The sequence below is a fragment of the Pelophylax lessonae genome (assembly GCF_965119305.1).
Source record: "Pelophylax lessonae genome assembly, chromosome: 2".
In the NCBI taxonomy this organism is placed as follows: Eukaryota; Metazoa; Chordata; class Amphibia; order Anura; family Ranidae; genus Pelophylax; species Pelophylax lessonae.
In genome coordinates this window covers 127,370,877-127,390,628 of record NC_138769.1, presented here as the reverse complement: position 1 = coordinate 127,390,628, position 19,752 = coordinate 127,370,877, and positions in this window count along the sequence as shown.

Sequence of the window (19,752 nt, the reverse complement as noted above, 5' to 3'; positions counted from 1 at the left end):
GTATGTAGGCCTTAGACATGACCATAGAAAGAAGACAGGCGCCACTCTAAGTGCAGTAAGGCAAGTTTAATAAAGTAAATCAATACACACCAAATACTCACAATAGAGTAGGTGAAACAAGGCAGTGTATAACATGTAGGCTGGTCCGTCCATGAGGTAGGTCCGTCCGGATGCCTCAATCAGTCAGAAGTTGTCCACTGTGGTTATCCGCTGTAGCCGATGGATGTTGGCACTTCCTGAATACTGGGGACACAGAGGTGGACTTCCGGTGACACTCCCCCGGTCGTGACGCAAGGACGTGATGACGTAGGCGACGCGTTATCGGAGCATGCGCTCCTTCCTCATGCCTCTATAACGCCATCTTGAACAAGGGAAATATATAGAGGGGACGCCCTCAGGCATCCACTGGGTCCTAAAGACCAGTAATCACTCCACTGAAATGCGAATGAAACGGCCTAAATTGCTAAACATGTATGGGAACATATTATGGGCATATTCCATCATAATAAAACCACTATAGGATAAAAATTTAATACATTATAATACATTATAAAATACCACACACCGATTATTCACACACTGGGAACTTCTAAAAACCTGTATAACTAGGAAATTCCTAAATGATACAACAAGGGTGGGAGAATAATAAATGATAAAAAATGGGGAAAAAAATAATAAAAAATAAAAAATATTATATATTAATTAATGGGTAGTGATGCAAAATAGAGGAAATGAAAATGAGAATAAAAAAAAAAATAGTACTAAGAAAAAAATAATAATAGTAATGATAGTAATAATAATAATAATAAAAAATAATAATGAATAATAAATACGAAAGTAACAAAAAATAACAAAATATAAAAATATATATTAAAAAAAAATAAAAATATATATAAATAAAAATATATAAAATATAGAACTTCCTGTAAAAATAAAAATGTATATACATATGTATATGTATGTTAATAAAATAAATATTGGTCATGGAAATGAAGTTACGAACGGCCATTATTGGAAAAAAATGTGACACACGTGGCTGTGTATTATATTAGTATTTAAAAAATGTATATGTAGAAAAATATAAATAACATAAAAAATTAAAAACTAGCATAAAAGATTATATATATAAACGAACCACGTGTTTAGAAAGACCAAAGACAAACTGTCTCTGAACGATGAATCAGGATGAATTAAGAAGTATCAGATTAAAGAATTCGTTTCTACCTCTTCATTGAGCCCCCCTGGCACCAGAGTATCCAAAGTATAAATCCAGAAGGCCTCTCTCTGGCATAGATTTTTGAAACGTTGGGCTGTTGAGGGGGTAGCTGGTATAGATTCCAGGATCCAAACCCTAAGCCCAAGGGAGGATCGATCATGTGTCAAAAAATGGCGGGGGACACTATGTTTGCCATCCCCTGCTTCAATAAACCGGCGATGCTCTCCAAACCTTTTTCTCAGGGTACGGATGGTCCTCCCAACATAAAAAAGGCTGCATCGGCATGTCAAACAGTATACAACAAATTCTGTGGAACAGTTAAAGAATTTTTTGATGGAATAGGTTTTACCTTTGACAGTGTAATCTTTTTGACCATGAGTCACGTGCTTGCAGGTAAGGCACAGTTTCTTACGGCATTGGTACATGCCTACTATAGGAATGAGGCTAAGTTGTGGTGTAGGAGATGAAGATATACCTTTTAGTTTACTAGGGGCCACCATATTTTTTATATTCCTAGCTCTCCTATATGTTATTTTAGGCTTGGGAGGTAAACTGTCCCTGAGGTGTGGGTCCTCCAAAAGGATAGACCAATGTTTAGATAGTACTAATTACAGACCAAACTCGGTAAAATACGCCGGGATCTGGATGATTACAATCTAGACCGCGTATTTAATTTAAAGAAAAAAAGATCAGGTATCCCTCCATGTCCAAACACCCAGATATCATCACAATCTGAGAATTCTAGTACTAATTTGCCATTACTCATGGAGTGTAATACACAGACAGGCACATCCAGAACCCATTCTAATTTCAGAAGCCATCTTTCTTTCCACCAGAGAGATCGCTACAATTTTCCTACTAAACCCCCAAGTAAGTACAAGCCTAACAATATCAGTAAAAATAGAGATAATAATCTACCTGTCATACCACCAGGGGAGGTCGCATTCGATGTGACCCTCCATCCTCATACCTCCACCAGGCCGAAACCGCAGCGTAAACGTAGGCGTAGACGTCCACCCACGTCTTCGACCACTAGTCTTCCCCAGACACACACTAGGACAGTTGAGACTGCTCCTCTACAGTGGCGGCTGGTGTGTTGAGGGCGCAGGGGTGCCGCCCCCCCCATCCATGCGTCCGGCCCCCTAATCTATATGCAGGGGCGCCGGACACATGGAGTACAATGGGATTTTTTTTTTCATCACCTGATTAGAGCCAGAGGCTCTAATAGGGCGATGCAAAGGGTGGAGCCGGGGCGCAGAGCAGTGCGTCCCGATTCCACCCATTGTGTGACAATAGCGAATGAAAATTCGCTATTGTCACACCGATCCTCCTCCTGGCCAATCAGGAAGCGCGTCCGATACGCGCTTCCTGATTGGCCGCAAGGCAAACCCCTTGCTATTGGCCGAGGAGGAGGCGGGAGCGGAAGGAGACGCGCCGCCGGTCACCTCAGAAGAAGCCGCCCGATGCGGGAGCAGAAAAAGCCACTGGAACTGAAGCCGGGGCACACCGTGGTCACTCTACATTGAAGGGGGCACACCATGGTCACTCTACATTGGAGGGGGTACACCGTGGTCACTCTACATTGATGGGGGTACACCGTGGTCACTCTACATTGATGGGGGCATGCTGTGGCCACTCTACATTGAAGGGGGCACACCGTGGTCACTCTACATTGAAGGGGGCATGCTGTGGTCACTCTACATTGAAGGGGGTACACCGTGGTCACTCTATATTGATGGGGGCATGCTGTGGTCACTCTACATTGAAGGGGGCATGCCGTGGTCACTCTACATTGAAGGGGGCACACCGTGGTCACTCTACATTGAAGGGGCATGCTGTGGTCACTCTACATTGAAGGGAGTACACCATGGTCACTCTACATTGAAGGGGGCACACCGTGGTCACTCTACATTGAAGGGGGCATGCTGTGGTCACTCTACATTGAAGGGGGTACACCATGGTCACTCTACATTGAAGGGGGCACACCGTGGTCACTCTACATTGAAGGGGGCATGCTGTGGTCACTCTACATTGAAGGGGGTACACCATGGTCACTCTAAATTGAAGGGGGTACACTGTGGTCACTCTACATTGAAGGGGGCACGCTGTGGTCACTCTACATTGAAGGGGGTACACCGTGGTCACTCTACATTGAAGGGGGCACGCTGTGGTCACTCTACATTGAAGGGGGCACACCATGGTCACTCTACATTGAAGGGGGTACACCGCGGTTACTCTACATTGATGGGGGCATGCTGTGGTCACTCTACATTGAAGGGGGCATGCTGTGGTCACTCTACATTGAAGGGGGCACGCTGTGGTCACTCTACATTGATGGGGACATGCTGTGGTCACTTTACATTGATGGGAGCACGCTGTGGTCACTTTACATTGATGGGAGCACGCTGTGGTCACTCTACATTGAAGGGGGCATGCTGTGGTCACTCTACATTGAAGGGGGCACGCTGTGGTCACTCTACATTGAAGGGGGCATGCTGTGGTCACTCTACATTGAAGGGGGCATGCTGTGGTCACTCTACATTGAAGGGGGCACGCTGTGGTCACTTTACATTGATGGGGGCACGCTGTGGTCACTCTACATTGAAGGGGGCACGCTGTGGTCACTCTACATTGAAGGGGGGTCCTTCTATCTGCAAACAAATGGCACAGCCATGGGGGCAAATTTTGCCCCCAGCTATGCCAATCTGACCATGGGTATGTGGGAGTCCCATTATATCTGGAAGAACAACCCTTTTATCTCCCATCTAATTTTCTATGGGAGATATATTGATGATATTGTGGTCATCTAGGACGGTCCCACATCAACATTTTTGGAATTTGTCAATCATTGTAACACCAACCCATATAACCTGTCGTTTACTTCGGTATTCAGTACAGTGGAACTAGTGTTTTTGGATCTGTTGCTTTAACATAGAGGAGGAAAAATTTAGGCTAAAAACGACACCAAGCCTACGGCTGGTAACTCTTTTCTTCACTTTCAAAGTTGTCATCACCCCAGGTGGATTCAAAATATCCCCAAAAGCCAGTATTGTAGGTTGCGGAGAAAGTGTACAAACGATGAGGATTATGTGGAACAGAGTGTGCTTTTAAAGACAAAATTCGTTGAGAAATCTTTTCCTGAACCCCTGGTGGATACTGCACACAATATGTACTCGAAAGGCTCTTTAGGAAAGAACACTACCAAAACTGATATACAGTCCTCCACACCTAGATTTGTCACACAGTTCCATAACAAATTCAGGAAAATGGAACAAGTACTAACTAAACATTGGTCTATCCTTTTGGAGGACCCACACCTCAGGGACAGTTTACCTCCCAAGCCTAAAATAACATATAGGAGAGCTAGGAATATAAAAAATATGGTGGCCCTTAGTAAACTAAAAGGTATATCTTCATCTCCTACACCACAACTTAGCCTCATTCCTATAGTAGGCATGTACCAATGCCGTAAGAATCTGTGCCTTACCTGCAAGCACGTGACTCATGGTCAAAAAGATTACACCATCAAAGGTAAAACCTATTCCATCAAAACATTTTTTAACTGTTCCACAGAATTTGTTGTATACTGTTTGACATGCCGATGCAGCCTTTTTTTATGTTGGGAGGACCATCCGTACCCTGAGAAAACGGTTCGGAGAGCATCACCGGTTTATTGAAGCAGGGGACGACAAACATAGTGTCCCCCGCCATTTTTTGACACATCATGATCGATCCTCCCTTGGGCTTAGGATCCTGGAATCTATACCAGCTACCCCCCTCAACAGCCCAACGTTTCAAAAATCTATGCCAGAGAGAGGCCTTCTGGATTTATACTTTGGATACTCTGGTGCCAGTGGGGCTCAATGAAGAGGTAGAAACGAATTCTTTAATCTGATACTTCTTAATTCATCCTGATTCATCGTTCAGAGACAGTTTGTCTTTGGTCTTTCTAAACACGTGGTTCGTTTTTATACTACACACATTATATATATATATATTAATAATCTTTTATGCTAGTTTTTAATTTTTTATGTAATTTATATTTTTCTACATATTAATTTTTTTACATACTAATATAATACACAGCCACGTGTGTCACATTTTGTTCCAATAATGGCCGTTCGTAACTTCATTTCCATGACCAATATTTATTATATTAACATACATATACATATGTATATACATTTATATTTTTACAGGAATTTCTATATTTTATATATATATTTAATTTATTTTTTAAATATATTTTTATATTTTGTTATATTTTTTGTTACTTTCGTATTTATTATTAATTATTATTTATTATTATTACTATCATTACTATTATTATTTTTTTCTTAGTACTATTTTTATTCTCATTTTCATTTCCTCTATTTTGCATCATTACCCATTAATAAATGTATATATTTATTATTTTTTCCCCATTTTTTATCATTTATTATTCTCCCACCCTTGTTGTATCATTTAGGAATTTCCTAGTTCTACAGGTTTTTAGAAGTTCCCAGTGTGTGAATAATCGGTGTGTGGTATTTTATAATGTATTATAATGTATTTAATTTTTATCCTATAGTAGCTTTATTATGATGGAATATGCCCATAATATGTTCCCATACATGTTTAGCAAATTAGGCCGTTTCATTTGCATTTCAGTGGAGTGATTACTGGTCTTTAGGACTCAGTGGATGCCTGAGGGCGTCCCCTCTATATATTTCACTTGTTCAAGATGGCATTATAGAGGCCTGAGGAAGGAGCGCATGCTCCGATAACGCGTCAGCTACGTCATCACGTCCTTGCGTCACGACCGGGGGAGTGTCGCCGGAAGTCCACCTCTGTGTCCCCAGTATTCAGGAAGTGCCGACATCCATCGGCTACAGCGGATAACCACAGTGGACAACTTCTGACTGATTGAGGCACCCGGACGGACCTACCTCATGGACGGACCAGCCTACATGTTATACACTGCCTTGTTTCACCTACTCTATTGTGAGTATTTGGTGTGTATTGATTTACTTTATTAAACTTGCCTTACTGCACTTAGAGTGGCGCCTGTCTTCTTTCTACAGTACCCTCCAAGTTCTCTTCTCACTTGTGGCAGAGCAGCCTTCAGTGCCCTAGGACTTTATATACATATGGACTCTTATGGACTTTACATGTGTATATGTGCTATAGACACTTTATTGTATATGGTAGCAACTGTTGGTATCCCTTTCTTTTTCTTGCGCCAGTATACCCATTTGTTTTTTAACTTAGACATGACCAGCGTGCCGTGCCGCCATCAATGCAGTGACCAGCTTGCATGCCCCCATCAATGCAGTGACCAGCTTGCCGTGCCCCCATCAATGCAGTGACCAGCTTGTGTGCCCGCATCATCAATGCAGAGGCCAGCTTGTCTGCCCCCATCATCAATGCAGTGACCGGCTTGCCATGCCCCCATCATCAATGCAGTGACCAGCTTGCCTGCCCCCATCATCAATGCAGAGACCAGTTTGTCTGCCCCCATCATCAATGCAGAGACCAGCTTGTCTGCCCCCATCATCAATGCAGAGACCAGCTTGTCTGCCCCCATCATAAATGCAGTGACCAGCTTGTCTGCCCCCATCATCAATGCAGAGACCAGCTTGTCTGCCTCCATCATCAATGCAGAGACCAGCTTGTCTGCCCCCATCATCAATGCAGTGACCATCTTGTCTGCCCCCACCATCAATGCAGAGACCAGCGTGTGCCCCCCCCCCCACTGAGGCATCACTGACTTCACTTACCTCACACACTGGTGCCGTCACTGCGTGCTGCTGCTGCTGACGGGCGTCGGCCCGAGTACTGACTGAGACGCAGACGAGTCGAGAACACGAAACTACCTCTTCGGTCTTCTTCCTTGGTCACGCACCGGCCCTCCTCTCTGGTCTGACGGCGAGTGACTGACGCACGTACCGCCCCCACGCGTCACGTCACCTGGGATGTCCTCCTGTATGATTAGTCCAGGCTGGAGTCTGGACCAATCACAGTGAGGACAGCACTAAAGTGGGGAATGTCGGGCGCATTGCTCTGCGCCCAATGACCCCCAGAAGGCCGCCAATCGGCACCTCTGCCTGCTGCACGTGGGGTGCAAACCCCCCCCCCCCATAGCCACAGTAGGTCCGGCGCCTCTAGTGGGCTGAAATGGTAATTTTTTTTTCTTTGGCCACAGATTGGGGGGGGGGGGGCGCTGCCCCTGCGCCCCCAATAGACCGGCCGCCACTGCCTGCAAGTGAAATGGGCACAACAGGCTCAAGATATAAAAAGAGACTAGAACGTATCTTTTCCTCCATTCTCATATTTTTGCAGGTTTATCACTGGACAAGAATTTATTCAAGCTTCAGCGAGTCTATCCTTCCTGCTTCATGATCATCAAGGTATGATAACAAAGCAGCTAAACATAAAGTCTTAAACAGAATTATCACCTCCCGTATCCTCTCCTGCTCACCAGAGTGGTACAAGTGATAGAGATAAAGATCCTAATCGTCAGTGCACTATTCACAACAAATTCCACTCTCTTAAGAAATGTTGTGGGCTTAGGGCAAAGACTGTCAAAGAACGTAGGGAGCTTCTCCAGAAACTTTGAATATGCTATAAGTGCTGTGCTTCCTATGACCATTTTGCTAAAGATTGTAAAGTTTTCATCAAATGCACAGACTGCAGTAGTAACAAGCATGTTACAACTATGAATCCTGCTCCACTTTCAGACAATCTACAGCAGCCATCTACATTGAACCCTGCTTCAAATCATGGTGGAGAGCAACAAAGCCATGCTCCAGCCACTACAAATGTTTCATCTTCATGTACTGAAGTCTGTGGAGAAGGATCAAGCCACAAATGCTGTGCCAATGTATGTCTAGTCAAAATATATCCAAAGCATCAAACTGAGAAAGCTACCTGGATGTATGCCAAAATAGATGAGCAGAGCAACAGATACCTAAATTATTTGAGATCTTTGGCACTAAGGGACATGCAACACGGTGGAACTTATTAAAAGACACTTTCGGCTTTCAAGTTAGTGCTGCAGGCAAGTTATTCACCAAATGTAGCATTCTGTCAGTGGTGAACAGTCTATTTGATCCACTGGGATTTGTGGCTCCCATCACCATGCAAGGTAAATCCTTATTAAGACAAGCTATCAGAGACTATTCAAGATTGGGATGCTCCATTACCCATGGACATATATTCAAAGTGGGAGCCCTGGAAACAACCTCTACATGCCTTAGATGAATTGACATCCCACGCTGCTACACTTCAGCTTCGCTTGCTGCAAGTCAGAGAAAAGAGATTCACATCTGCTCAAATGCATCCACTGAGGCCACAGCAGATGTTGCCTACCTCAAGCTAAGAGACTCTCTCAATCAAACCCACGTAGGGTTTCGGTTTGGCAAAGCTAAGTTAGCACCTAAGCCTGGGCACACAATTCCCCCGGCTAGAACTTTGTGGGACTGTGCTAGCTGTAGAAATTGCAGATTTTATACTGTGTGAGCTAGACCTTCAGATGGATGACATCAAATTCTACACAGACAGCAAAGTTGTTTTGGGCTACATATACAATCTGACAAAACACTTCTATGTTAGCAACCGTGTAGAAAGAATCAAAAAGCCCTCAAGGCCTGAGCAATGGCATCACGTCCAATCAGAGTTTAATCCTGCAGATTATACCATCAGACCAATGTCTGCAAGTGTCTTTGCAAATGCTTCTTGGTTAACAGGACCTGAATTCCTGCTGGATCATACAGAAGAAGCTACAGCTGAGGTCTTGACAAAGATCAACAGTCCTCAACCAGCCATAGTCCAGCTACTCTTGAGCTGAGAAATGGCACAAGACAGGGATCTCCTTTATCCCCACTATTGTTCATTCTGACATTGGAGCTCTTATTGGCAACTATCAGGAATTGCACAGACATTAGGGGTTTGAGAGTAGGTGGAGATGAACACAAAGTGTTCAAAGGTAGCATCTAACTTTGATAACGTCACAGGAAGTGACGAAACGCGTCCGTTTTGGAACGCACGGCATGACGCAATCGCGTAGCTGGAACGCAAGCCGGAACACTCCACTCGCCACTCTGCATGTTAGCGGTTGCATTGTCACAGAACATGTACTTTGATGTTGTTTTTACCCATGGATGGGAAATAAACTTTCTTAAACTATATTACACTAGTGGAGCATTACTTTTTTTGCATACCCTGGCCCCACACTGAGGAGAGGAAAAGGTGAGGAGGAATCCATCTTTTACCCCCATTAAAGGAACGACACAAGGGAATCTATCTTGGCCCGGAGGGCCTACAAGCCTGATCGGTCTTAGTGCTATAAAGCACCTAAGACCCATTACTTCTGGTAAGTGATCCATCTTTAACAAATTCACTGGAAAAAGGAATCCATACCACCAAAAGTCACAAACCGTATTGGATAAATTGAGCACAAAGCACCTGCACCTTGATTTAAGAATTGGAAGATTTTATGGACTAATTTATTGTCACTATTTTATGGACTTTCAACTACTGCACTATAATTAATTATTTCACATTATTGTCATATTTATTGATCATTGCACTACTGTATAGTATAACACTGGAATATTCACTTGCATACAGCTATGCAACTGTTTTATTAATTGATCTATAATTATTTAATTATTAACAACTGTGACACCCAATTGTTTGCACATTAATTCATTTTTACAAATTATTTATATATTATTTATTTATTTGTATGGCACACAGTACCATTAGCAAGCGCTGTAGATAGTCTAACACATAAGACTATTTTCAACACTCTTAATCTTACCCCTATAGCTGCTGCTCATATCTTCATCCACGTTCTATAAATATTCATTCCATATAGGCGCGGAGGATACACTTTTTCTTAGTGCTATCTTTGTTCACAAAATGACTCTATACATTTTATATGCTCCCAATACATATTCCACGGAATTATAACATACTTAAGAAAATGATAGGAGGGTTTATCTGGCAGTATAAAAAGCCTAGAATAAAATACAATGTATTAAGTAAAGACAAAAGACAAGGAGGGTTAGCGGTACCAGATTTTAAAAGATATTATAAAGCAGTTTTACTAACTAGAGTTATAGATTGGACATTCAATGCACAAGGGAAAAGTTGGCTAAAAATAGAAAACACAGTAAGTGAGACACATATAAGCAAGATGATATGGGTCCCACAAAAGTATCGACACTTTTCTAAACACACTAGTACACTACAGGAAGGAAGTATTCAGGGAATGGGATTTATTACAGACAAAAAAAAAAAATGGGACAATAATTCACCATTAATTCCACTGGTAGGAACAGATAATTTTCCAGTTTAAGTTAATTACAAGGATATTAAGAAAAGAGGGGAAATGTACACAATTGATGAATTAAGATGTATAAAAAATATTTTGTTGATAGATGTCTGGAGATACCATCAACTAAAACATTTTATAAAAATATGCCTCACCCAATAAGATCAGGAAAAAATGTAATGCCTTTTGAAAAAATATTAAGTTTAAAAACCACGCTGAAGCAATGTACATCACAGATATACAAGATCCTTACCAAAATGGCGGACCCTGTGGATCCGCCATATCTGGAAAAATGGGAGGAAGAACTTAATGTAAAATGGAATAAGGAAGAAAAGGAGAAAATAATGAGTTTAGCACACAGGACAGCGATAGACATAATAACGAGGGAAATGAATTATAGGTGCTTATCAAAATGGTATATATCTTCTAGTAAAGCAAATATTCATCAACCTGAAAAATCGCCACTTTGTTGGAGGGGATGTGGGATGAGGGGAAATATGTCAAATATTTGGTCGGAGTGTCCAATCATATATAAATTCTGGAAGGAATTCTGGGAGGAAATAACACAACTAATTCAGGAAATAACTGGAGATAAAATACCAAATACGCCTGAAACCTTTTTATTTCATAATACCAAATTAAAAATAAAACAATATAAAAATGACGGTGATACCTTACTTAATAAACGCCGCAAAAGACCTAATCCCAAAGTTTTGGCACGTACCAGAAAATCCTAAGGTAAGAGATTGGATAAGGAAGGTAGATAATATCTATAATTTGGAAGAGTTGTATCATAGAGGAGAAGATAAATTAGAAACATTTCTGAAAATGTGGAAAGATTGAAAAGAGTTCAAAGGTTAAGAGAAGTTTGTGGAAGAGGGAGGTATGTAAAAAAGGGAAGAGAAAGAGAGTGTGAAGAGTATAGGAGGGTACAGAATTTAGGATTAGATAGAGGGAGTAGGAGGAAGTGGGTGGGTTGGGGGGAGGTGGGTATATACTGTATTATACTTGTATTTGTTATATATGCAAGAATGACTGTTCTTTTTTCTTGGATGGGTTTCCTTTTCTTTTGAAATTTTGAGCTACTTTCTTCTTACCCAGAAGCTTGGGTCTGTTCCTGTTCCACCTGGAGACTTAAAAAGCGGGAACTTATACTGTGAACAATAGAAGCGAGTACAATATTTTTCTAACTGGTTCTGGAATCGTTGGAAGATGGAGTATCTTTCTCTTCTGCAAAGACGCAGAAAATGGCAACATCCAAACCCTAACCTCCAAGTTGGAGACCTTGTTCTGCCTAAAGACTAGCAAGCTGAAAGAATTCAATGGCCCTATTGATCATGGTATGGTACGTAAGGTAGAGGTGAAAGTTGCCAGAAAAGGAACTGTAAAGACTTTCCTCAGACCCATCACAACTTGTTTTACTCTTGCCTTTTGGAGACTGAACTTGCTTACCTGGGTTTGTTGGATCCAGTTTTTACTACAAGAAGAATGTTTTTTCTTTTGACTTTCAGATCTTCAAGACAACTGCGCATTGCACCATTGTTTATTTACATTGCATAACTACCGTTATGACATAACATAGTGGTATGTACAAACCCGATTCCAAAAAAGTTGGGACACTGTAAAAATTGTGAATAAAAACAGAATGCAATGATGTGGAAGTTTCAAATTTCAATATTTTATTCAGAATACAGCATAGATGACATATCAAATGTTTAAACTGAGAAAATGTATAATTTTAAGGGAAACATAAGTTGATTTTAAATTTCATGGTATCAACACATCTCAAAAAAGTTGGGACAAGGCCATGTTTACCACTGTGTGGCATCCCCTCTTCTTTTTATAAGAGTTTACAAATGCCTGGGGACTGAGGAAACAAGTTGCTCAAGTTTAGGAATAGGAATGTTGTCCCATTATTGTCTAATACAGGCTTCTAGTTGCTCAACTGTCTTAGGTCTTCTCTGTCACATCTTTCTCTTTATGATGCGACAAATGTTTTCTATGGGTGAAAGATCTGGACTGCATGCTGGCCATTTCAGTACCCGGACCCTTCTTCTACGCAGCCATGATGTTGTAATTGATCCAGTATGTGGTCTGGCATTGTCATGTTGGAAAATGCAAAGTCTTCCCTGAAAGAGTCAACGTCTGGATGGGAGCATATGTTGTTCTAGAACTTGGATATACCTTTCAGTATTGATGGTGCCTTTCTAGATGTGTAAGCTGCCCATGCCACACGCACTCATGCCACCCCATACCATCAGTGATGCAGTCTTCTGAACTGAGCGCTGATAACAACTTGGGTTGTCCTTGTCCTCTTTAGTCCTGATTACATGGCGTCCCAGTTTTCCAAAAAGAACTTCAAATTATGATTCATCTGACCACAGAACATTTTTCCACTTTGCCACAGTCCATTTTAAATAAGCCTTGGCCCAGAGAAAACATCTGCTGTTCTAGATCATGTTTAGATATAACTTCTTTTTTGGCCTATAGAGTTTTAGCTAGCAACGGCGAATGGCATGGTGGATTGTGTTCAGCGACATTGTTTTCTGGAAGTATTCTAGAGCCCATGTTGTGATTTTCATTACAGTAGCATTCCTGTATGTGATGCAGTGCCGTCTAAGGGCCCAAAGATCACGGGCATCCAGTATGGTTTTCCGGCCTTGACCCTTACGCACAGAGATTGTTCCAGATTCCCTGAACCTTTGGATGAAATTATGCACTGTAGATGATGCTAACTTCAAACTCTTTGTAATTTTTCTCTGAGAAACTCCTTTCTGATATTGCTCCACTGCAGCATTGGGGGAATTGGTGATCCTCTGCCCATCTTGACTTCTGAGAGACACTGCCACTCCGAGAGGCTCTTTTTATACCCAATCATGTTGCCAATTGACCTAATAAGTGGCAAATTGGTCCTCCAGTGGTTCCTTATATGTACATGTAACTTTTCCAGCCTCTTATTGCTACCTGTCCCAACTTTTTTGGAATGTGTAGCTCTCATGAAATCCAAAATGAGCCAATATTTGGCATGACATTTCAAAATGTCTCACTTTCAACATTTGATATGTTATCTATATTATATTGTGAATAAAATATAAGTTTGTGAGATTTGTAAATTAGTCCAATCCTTTTTTACTCACAATTTGTACAGTGTCCCAACTTTTTTGGAATTGGGTTTGTACAATACCAGATGAGAAGTGTGCTGTTACACTTATATGTAAGATATAATATAATGCATAGTCATATGTAAGATATAATATAATGCATAGTCATGGTAATGTCTATATAATTGATTATTATACTGCCATCTTGCGGTTGCCACTTCTGTATAGGCCTCATGCAATCTGTTCGCATCCGGGAACACATTACCATGTTTTCACCTGCAAAATATTGTCTTTCAATCATCTGCCACATTTTGTTGTCTGCTATACCTACTGTTTGCAATAAAACCTACATGGATGGAAAAAGATGTGTGTTGGTGAGTTCAGCTATCTGATGAAGATTGTCTGTGTTGATTATGTCTGCTTATACAGGCCAAGGCATAGGTCTCAGCAAGGGATAAGACACTATTACAGCAGTTGGAGTCAGAATAGTAATGTAATGGATTACCTTCTCACAGTGTATATATAGACAGCAATAAAAACATGACAAAGGTTCTAACGCTTCCCTACTCTATCCAAAACTAAAGAAAATATGTTTTGGAAGTGCTTAAATACTATAAAAATTTAACAAATAACATATGTCCATTAAATTAACAAGGAAGGTGCAGCACTAGGAAGGCAAGTAATATCAGTCAAATAATGCTTGTAAGACAGTCAGTTGATCAGGCAAAGAAGTGACACCACCACACTGCCTCTTACCATCCGACTGATTGTATCAGAGCCTTTAAAGCAGGGGTGTCCAAACTTTTTTCAAAGAGGGCCAGATTTGATGAAGTGAACATGCGTGAGGGCCAACCATTTTGCCTGACATTCTTTGGACCATTAAAACTAAATGCAAATTAACTATTTTATGCAAAGTTTATTGCAAACGGCATACTTTTCATTTCGTCACATGGATGACAAATCTAAACAGATGTTAAATCATTCTGCCTTTCATATCTGAAGGCCAGATGAAAAAAAAAACAAAAAAAAAAAAACACAGGAAGCTGAAATATATAAATAAATAGAAAATAAGGAACATTGTAAAGTACATTACATATTATTGGTAATAAAGGTTGTCTGTCAACTTTTAAGTTAAAAAAATATGAACAGGTACATAAACACCAAGTATACATGTTGTGTTCAAATATATTTATAACTGAGTTAGACCAAATGACATTAGGGCTGGCCATACATTATAAAATTTTCTTACAATTTTCTTTAGATTTACCTTCAACTATGTAGTACAAAGGCCTGCCTAATTGGATACAATTGAAAGTGTGGTTTAGTTTTGACCTCATATTATATGGTTTTTGGTAAATCTAACAGAAAATTGTACAGGAAAATTGAACATGTTTGGCCAGGCTTACTTAGATTTTACAATGTATTCATCTCAATTCGGAGCATGCGTGCTCCCTAATCAGTCACACAAGGGTTAACCACATATAAGCGCTATATATGAACCCACTAATGATGATTAATGATGGCAGCAATAATAGTCATGAATGATGCCAATGTATTTTTCCAAATTACCTGTGGGGCCATATTAAAGCGACTCGCGGGCCGCATTTGGCCAGCGGGCCGGACTTTGGGCATGCCTGCTTTAAAGTATCTCACAGCGGACTCAACCAATACTCCAATGGTAAAGATGGTATCTCCAAAATCCAGGGGAGGACAATCGATAGATACCCCAGAGATAGAGAGAAGACTCAGAGTAGTACGTTCAAACCCTTAAATTTTATTCATAAAAGCGAGGTAGTACACTCACATTATGCAGAGCAGCATCAACGCGTGTGAATGTCCAGTATGCAAACCGAAAAGATGGCCGCTGCGTCCTAGGATCGATGACGTCACATGTCCCAGTCCCGCCCAATGCATTTCATCAGCGATGTCGTCAGGGGCGTGGACATGCAACGTCACTGCGTCTAGGACGCAGCGGCCATCTTTTCTGTTTGCAAACCGGACATTCACACGCGCTGATGCTGCTCTGCATAATGTGAGTGTACTACCTCGTTTTTATGAATCAAATTTTAGGTAAGGTTTGAACGTACTACTCTAGGAGTCTTCTCTCTATCATTGGGGTATCTATCGATTGTCCTCCCCTGGATTTTTGAGACACCATCTTTACCATTGGTGTATTGGTTGAGTCCGCTGTGGGATACTTTAAAGGCTCTGATACAATCAGTCGGATGGTAAGAGGCAGTGTGGTTGGTGGTTTGTTGGTGGTGGTGTCATTGCTTTGCCTGATCAACTGACCTTCTTACAAGCATTATTGGACTGATATTACTTGCCTTCCTAGCACTGCACCTTCCTTGTTAATTTTATGCTGTAGGTTTTAATCCTACATATGTGTAGCAGCTGGCTGTGTAAACAGATTAATTTTTCTTGAGCACTTAATATAATCGAAGCGCATTTTCCTTCTTATATTTTCCAACATATGTCCATAGCAGCATCTCTATATACAAAATAGGAACATAAAATGCTAAAACATGTACATGTGTAATATATATCATAAAATATAGTGAATCCTGAGACAAAGTTCACATACATATATATATATATATATATATATATATATATATATATATATACACACATACACACACACACACACACACACACACATATATACACACATACAGTGCCTTGCGAAAGTATTCGGCCCCCTTGAACTTTGCAACCTTTTGCCACATTTCACGCTTCAAAGATATAAAACTGTAATTTTTTGTGAAGAATCAACAAGTGGGACACAATCATGAAGTGGAACGAAATTTATTGGATATTTCAAACTATGTTAACAAATAAAAAACTGAAAAATTGGGCGTGCAAAATTATTCAGCCCCTTTACTTTCAGTGCAGCAAACTCTCTCCAGAAGTTCAGTGAGGATCTCTGAATGATCCAGTGTTGACCTAAATGACTAATGATGATAAATAGAATCCACCTGTGTGTAATCAAGTCTCTGTATAAATGCACCTGCACTGTGATAGTCTCAGAGGTCCCTTTAAAGCTCAGAGAGCATCATGAAGAACAAGGAACACACCAGGCAGGTCCGAGATACTGTTGCGGAGAAGTTTAAAGCCGGATTTGGATACAAAAGATTTCCCAAGCTTTAAACATCCCAAGGAGCACTGTGCAAGCGATAATATTGAAATGGAAAGAGTATCAGACCACTGCAAATCTACGAAGACCTGGCCGTCCCTCTAAACTTTCAGCTCATACAAGGAGAAGACTGATCAGAGATGCAGCCAAGAGGCCCATGATCACTCTGGATGAACTGCAGAGATCTACAGCTGAGGTGGGAGACTCTGTCCATAGGACAACAATCAGTCGTATACTGCACAAATCTGGCCTTTATGAAAGAGTGGCAAGAAGAAAGCCATTTCTTAAAGATATCCATAAAAAGTGTTGTTTAAAGATTGCCACAAGCCACCTGGGAGACACACCAAACATGTGTAAGAAGGTGCTCTGGTCAGATGAAACCAAAATCGAACTTTTTGGCAACAATGCAAAACATTATGTTTGGCATAAAAGCAACACAGAACACCCTGAACACACCATCCCCACTGTCAAACATGGTGGTGGCAGCATCATGGTTTGGGCCTGCATTTCTTCAGCAGGGACAGGGAAGATGGTTAAAATTGATGGGAAGATAGATGGAGCCAAATACAGGACCATTCTGGAAGAAAACCTAAAGGAGTCTGCAAAAGACCTGAGACTGGGAGGGAGATTTGTCTTCCAACAAGACAATGATCCAAAACATAAAGCAAAATCTACAATGGAATGGAATGGTTCACAAACATATCCAGGTGTTAGAATGGCGAAGTCAAAGTCCAGACCTGAATCCAATCGAGAATCTATGGAAAGAACTGAAAACTGCTGTTCACAAACGCTCTCCATCCAACCTCACTAAGCTCGAGCTGTTTTGCAAGGAGGAATGGGCAAAAATTTCAGTCTCTCGATGTGCAAAACTGATAGAGAGATACCCCAAGCGACTTACAGCTGTAATCGCAGCAAAAGGTGGCGCTACAAAGTATTAACTTAAGGGGGCTGAATAATTTTGCACGCCCAATTTTTCAGTTGTTTTTATTTGTTAAAAAGGTTTGAAATATCCAATAAATGTCGTTCCACTTCATGATTGTGTCCCACTTGTTGTTGATTCTGCACAAAAATTACAGTTTTATATCTTTATGTTTGAAGCCTGAAATGTGGCAAAAGGTCGCAAAGTTCAAGGGGGCCGAATACTTTCGCAAGGCACTGTATATATTTATTAGAAAAACCATCTTCATCCATCATCGCAAATGTGTTAAAACAAGAAGCTCACCCTCTTTTTTTGACCCAAACATCAAGGAAGATCATACAGTGCTGAAATAATCCATCCAAAAGGCGACAGCTCCACTCGTAACTGGACTTCTGGAGATATAACCATATCTTGCGGACCGGAATTCCATATATATATATATATATATATATATATATAATGTCTCCATACAAAGGAATAAGACACACACAATAGTGAAATACTACTATGCTTTCTTTATTAAAATAAAACCATATGCACCCACATGATTCAAAGGCAGGTATATCATCATTAAAACATATCCATCTATAAACCCTCAACAGGCATAAGGACAAAAACACCCAGTAAATCCCTCTTATGTCCATAGTGATATTACAAGACCTGCCCCCTGCCATCACAGGGTCACACCTGGAAAGGGAACACCCTGAAAAATAAGAGGAAATCAACTTACCTTTACGTCAGTCTGTGAGTTAATGCCACTGCTTTGTTTCTTCTTGGTTGTTGCAAGTATTCAACCTTTCAGGTGAGTTGAATACCTGCTCCCTTGCCACATGCAGTGGTTGTTCCTATGGGCTCTTATGTCCTTTAGTAATGTACGAATTGGGAGTAGGAACTACAGCAGGAGAGCAGGTATCCCATACACCAAAAAGTATGCTATACCTGTTGCATCCAGAGAAGAATAGAAACAGCGAGATTTAAACACACAGACTTCCGGAAGGGTTATTATGCCCCTTTTTTACAGGTTGTTCCTTCTAAAACTGATCATGTGGTGACAGAATTACTTTAATATTCATGCCCGAGTAATAGGTTCTATAAATGTATAGAAAAATACATATTTAGACTTCTATGCAACTTTTGCTGTGTAGCATTTGGTCAGTTGTCTTTGGTAGTAACAACATTATAATTCGTGGTTCTTTTATGGGAAAAACTGGACAAGAAACCAAGAGAATACTGAAAAATATCACTTTAAATATCAATACAATATCAGTTCCTTGGATCTTTTGCTCTTATTCCTGAACCTTTACCCATGGGCGCTATATGTCACTAGACATCTGAATCAAAGAAAACAAGACAAAAAAAAAAGTTATATGTTTACCAATATCCATACTTGAAACCACTAAGATTTTTTTCTGTAGTCAAGAACCAGTTCTGCAGAAAACCTAGAATGTAGAAAATCCACGTATTTGCTCTAAGGTTGGGTTCACACATATGCACATTGGGTTTCCCGCATCCAATCCACCTGACGGGTGATTGTGACCAGCCCTCAATGAAGGCGGTTCACACAGGTCCAGGGCGGCCGGGGTCCTGTGCGTCTTTGGGTCAGATTCAGGTGCGGATTCAGTCAAGAATTTGGACCCGATTCACTCCTGTACCAGTGAACAGGTATGCATCTGACCCCAGGCATGAACCCGTGGCCGCATATGTGTGAACATGTTCTATTCAGCCTTTTCTGCTGCAATTCTGTTGCAATGCATCTTTGTTTAAGGAACCAACATTCTGTGGCTCTAAATATGATGAAGCCGCTTTTCAGGGCATTTACCAAGGTTGATCAGTGTTGGTAAAACATAAAAGTACAAAATGTCAATATTGAAACGGTGCCTGGAGTATTATTTAACTGGAAAACTCTACAAAATTATTTGATTTGTAAAAAATACTGTCCATCTACCATGCCAGCAGCTCAGATATCTGGTACATTAACACACACTAGCATGCTATCTATTTTAATCTCCCTAAATCATAGTCATCTAGGTCATATTTTTTTTTAGGACAGACATGCAGAAC